The following is a 5,000-nucleotide window of genomic DNA, read 5'->3' on the forward strand; positions in this document are numbered from 1 at the left end:
GCAGGCAGGCAGACAGGTAGACAGGGCAGGCAGGGCAGGTAGACAGGGTAGGCAGGACGGGTAGACAGGGCAGGTAGGGCAGGACAGGGTAGGCAGATGGGCAAGCAGGCTGGCAGGCAGATAGGCAGGCTGGCAGATAGGCAGGCAGGTAGAAACCGGGAAGTGGTCCTGTAGCACAGAGAGAACGTGGTTCTAAAAATACTTACTTAAAAATACTAGACGCAGAGAATCTTCAGGTAACTAAGCACTGCTAAGCGGCCGACAGTGAGACTGACTCGTAAAGACAACAAACGATCTGGCGATGAGTGGATGTGAAGCCGGGGTTTAAATACTGTGAGTAGACGAGGTGATGAACCACAGGTGTGAAGACCGAGCAGGTGGAGAAGATGACGAATTGTTGGAGCCTGGGGCCACGCCCACACACACACACACTCACACACACACACACACACACACACGCACACACACACACACACACACACACACACACACACACACACACACACACACACACACACACACAGACAGAGACAGACTGGAGAAAGAGAGAGAGGCTGGCACAGGCTAGGTGGAAGTGGAGGGCGTGACAATTACAGAGCGCTTCTTCCAGAGTTCTTACTGCAGAGTTCTTCTTCCAGAGTTCTTACTGCAGAGTTCTTCTTCCAGAGTTCTTTTTCCAGAGTTCTTCTTCCAGAGTTCTTACTGCAGAATTCTTACTCCAGTGTTCTTACTCCAGAGTTCTTACTGCAGAGTTCTTACTCCAGAGTTCTTCTTCCAGAGTTCTTCTTCCAGAGTTCTTACTGCAGAGTTCTTACTCCAGTGTTCTTACTCCAGAGTTCTTACTGCAGAGTTCTTCTTCCAGAGTTCTTCTTCCAGAGTTCTTCTTCCAGAGTTCTTACTGCAGAGTTCTTACTGCAGCATATCACCACATCTGATAGTCAGTACCAGACCTGAGGATGTGACGGCCAGATGTTAATGATGAGCTAACAACAACACATATGGCCCCGTGGCGCAGTCACAGTGTAATTCTAGAGGTCTCACACAGGAGGTAGCCAAGCACACACACACACACACACACACACACACGCACACACACACACACCACACACCACACACCACACACCACACACTGCCGGTGAGCAGGTCAAATACAGCTGAGACAAAGATATCAGTTACCGCCCTAATGTCTGACAAAGCTTCCACTTAGTCTCAGTCAGCCTGTAGTTCTACAAGCTGGAGGGACAGAGGAAAGAGAGATGCAGGGGTTCTGCGTGTGTGTGTGTGTGCGTGTGTGTGTGTGTGTGTGTGTGCGTGTGTGTGTGTGTGTGTGTGTGTGCGTGTGTGTGTGTGTGTACAGTATATGCACTTTATATGTTCCACGGCCCCTCTCTGTTCAGACCTGGCTAACCAGGCAAGTGTAGTCCTATGATTAATTCAGAGAAGTTATCCTGCCGGCCAGGTAAGGGGCTACAAATCCCTAATTATAGATTTTTCATGTCACGCTGCCTTCACAAAACACAATCTGTCTTTCTTCACAGAGGCTGCCTTGTACTGTACAAAAGGTTAGACTTGGCTAAGACCAGCAGGACCAAGGGTTTGTCTTAAGCATTGGAGTGGAAGGAGCATTGGAGGAGAGGGGCTTAGCCAGGGGGGGTGGGGGTGGGGGGATAGGACCACCTGTCACAAACACACTCAATGCAACACAGAGAGGAAGAGACAGCCCGGGCACAGTGACATCACTTAGAATGCCCACGACACCCCTGTGTGCCACCATGCTCTCTGCCATCACAGTAATCAACGGTGGCTCTAGCCAAGATGGTGGCACACCAGTTTGTGTGTGTGTGTGTGTGTGTGTGTGTGTGTGTGTGTGTGTGTGTGTGTGTGTGTGTGTGTGTGTGTGTGTGTGCATGTGCATGTGCATGTGTGTGTGTGTGTGTGCGTGAGTATGTGTTGTGAGGCGAAGGAGTTCTCTGTCACTGCAGTGCTGCTGTAGTGCTGCTTGAAAGTATGTGCAATTATAGGTTTTTTAGTTTTTACCATGACATCTTTATTTAATCACAAAAAGTCTTTTTTATCTGACATAACAGGTTTATATTTACCAATTCCAAGAGGAAATCATGTGTGTAATAGAAAAACTAAATTATTAAAAAAAAATGAGTGCAGGTGCAAAAATAAGTGAACCCCAAGTTGCATTGGTTAAATCAAGTAGCTAAGTAAAATCAGGTGGGTAAATAATTGGGTACCAAATGAACCAATCAAGAGAGGTAAGAGTTTGGGCGGGACTCCTGGTCAGTTTTGTGTTACCTATACAGGTGAATGCAAAACACACCATGGCGAGAGGAAAGGAGATGTCAGAGGACATCAGGAAGAGGGCAGTGAGAGCACATCAGTCTGGGGAAGGCTATAAAATCATCTCAACAAGATTTGAGCTCCATCAGTCCACTGTGAGGCAAATAATTTAAAATGGAGAGCATTTAACCTGACAGCAACCTGGCCTAGAAGTGGACGCCCTTCCAAAATATCCCCAAGAGCCACAAGAAAAATAATAAATGAGGTAAAAGTCAACCCAAACATAACATCTAGATGTTTCCCTCGCTCGCTGCATCTCAGGTAACTGTGCATGCTTCAACAATAAGAAGAACACCGAATTGAAATGGCATTCTTAGGAGGGTTGCTAGGAAGAAGCCTTTGCTGTCAAAAAAGAACCAAACTGCCCATCTTAACTTTGCCAGAGACCACCTGGACAAACCCAAGGGTTTCTGGAAGTCTGTTCTCTGGACAGATGAGCCCAAAATTGACCTTTTTGGTCACAATCAAAACCACTATGTTTTGCAAAACCCAACACTGCCTCCCACCAAAAGAACCTTATCCCAACAATCAAGCATGGTGGTGGGAATGTCAAGATTTGGGGCTGCTTTTCCTACTGTGGACCTGGACGTCTCCACATCATTAAGGGAACCATGAATTCTGAGGTACACCTGGAGATTCTTGAACAGAACGTCAAGCCATCAGTCAAGGAGCTAAAGCTGGGCTGAAAATGGGTGTTCCGACAAGACAACGAGCCAATGCATTCAAGCAAATCTATCAAAGAATGGCTCAGGAGAAAGAAGATTCGTGTTTTGGATTGGCCAAGTCAAAGTTCTGACCTAAATCCAATCAAGATGCTGTGGCAGGACCTGAAGCGGGCAGTTCATGCCAGACACCCAGACATCAAACCTCAGTCAATTGGCTGAGTTCTGTAAGGAGGAGTGGGCAAAAATCCCTCAAAACAGATGTCAGAGACTCATTAGTGGCTATACAAGACGTTTACTCCAAGTTATCGCTGCTAATGGAGGTGCCACAAGCTATTGACTGAAGTGGCTCACATATTTTTGCACACATGGAATCTGAGTTTTTGTTAAATAAACCACTTTCGTTAAATAAACAATGAAAATATATCAATTTTTTTTGTTTGTGTCCTTTATTCGGAATGTCTTTATTACGAATTGGGGTTTAGATAAAGATTTTCTAAGTTAATTTTAGTATTTTATACAAAAATAATGACCATCTCACAAACTTTCAAGCAGCACTGTATAACACTCCAATCTGACAGGGTTCACCAGCTGTGCTCCCTATATGATAATATACGCCATTTAGCTGACGCTTTTATCCAAAGCAACTTACATTCCAGTGAGTGCATACATTTCAGTATACATGGTCCCAGCAGGAATCAAACCCACAACCTAAGCGTGCCATGCTCTACCAACTGAGCCACAGAGGACCACAACAGGGTAGACAGGGGGAGGCATTTCAGCAGGACACAAAGTGCAGTGGATGGGTTGGTATGTGTGTGTGTGTGTGTGTGGGGGGGGGGGGGGGGGGGGCATGTCTTGATGCTTCTGGGGTGCTGTAGACCGATTGAAAACAATGGTAGCGACCCTCCATCCACTGTGAGAGACAAGGTTAGCCAGTCGAGCTTAAGAGGCGATCACAGCCTATGCAGCTAACCCACAGTGTCTCCATGACACATACAGCACTGTACCACACAGTCCAGCTGCTGTCGAGCCAGTAGGACAGAGACAGGGTCAGAGATGAAGGGATGATGCATTAATGCAGTAACGACACAAACTATTAGACGGAGAGAGAGAAACGACAAGAAGGACGCTGAAACACAATGTGATGTTTCATTATGGAAATGTCGTTTTGTGGCACGCTCTGTTGAATAATAACTTCCAGATGTCTGGGTAGCCAGGGGCTGACTGATATCAAAGCATGCGGGGCTCAGGGAGGTTGGGGAGGGGAGGGGAGGGGAGGGGAGGGGAGGGGAGGAGGAGGCTGGGAGAGGAGCCAGCTGGCTATGGCTGGTGGCTCCAGAGCTGGGGGCCGCATCCATTTCACACTCACTGACTCCTGTTCACACAGCATGTGTGTGTGTATATGTGTGTATGTGTGTATGTGTGTATTTGTGTGTGTGTGTGTGTGTGTGTGTGTGGTGTGTTTGCGTGTGCGTGTGCGTGTGTGTGTGTCAGTGAATGAGTGAGTGAATGAGTGTGCGTGTGAGAGAATGTGTGTCTGTGTCTGTGTGAGAGATTATGTAGGATCAAGTGTGAATATGTTATTGTGTGTGTGTGTGTGTGTGTGTGTGTGTGTGTGTGTGTGTGTGTGTGTGTGTGTGTGTGTGTGTGTGTGTGTGTGTGTGCGAGTGTAATCATTGTCTATGATTGCTTATGTGTATTTTTGGGTGTGCTTGTCTGTGGGCCTGTTTGTTCGAAAAGTAAGTTTGAAGAGTTGTTCGATTGTGTTGTGTCTGTGTGTTGTGTCTGTGCGTGTGCGTGTGCGTGTGCGTGTGCGTGTGCGTGTGTGTCTGTGTGTGTGTGTGGTCTAGAGAAGGACATGCTAGGAAATCTGTTGTCTCTATTAAGCGGTTGTCCCAAACCCGGAGCCGATGTTTGGCTCTGCTCTCTTCCTCTCCGTGTCTGCCATCCCTCTATCCCACCAAGGAATGGGAGGAATGTGTTTAA

At 47.1% G+C, this 5,000-nt stretch overlaps 1 protein-coding gene across 1 annotated transcript in view; it reads left to right on the forward strand.

The window, feature by feature from the left end:
• LOC310808746 (cadherin-4-like) overlaps positions 1-5,000 on the forward strand; it is a gene marked incomplete at both ends in the record, with an annotated part of 253,217 nt that overhangs the window by 180,202 nt on the left and 68,015 nt on the right. The gene's annotated exons all lie outside the window — the stretch shown is intronic.

This window comes from Argentina silus (genome assembly GCF_951799395.1).
Source record: "Argentina silus genome assembly, chromosome: 8".
Taxonomy (NCBI): domain Eukaryota; kingdom Metazoa; phylum Chordata; class Actinopteri; order Argentiniformes; family Argentinidae; genus Argentina; species Argentina silus.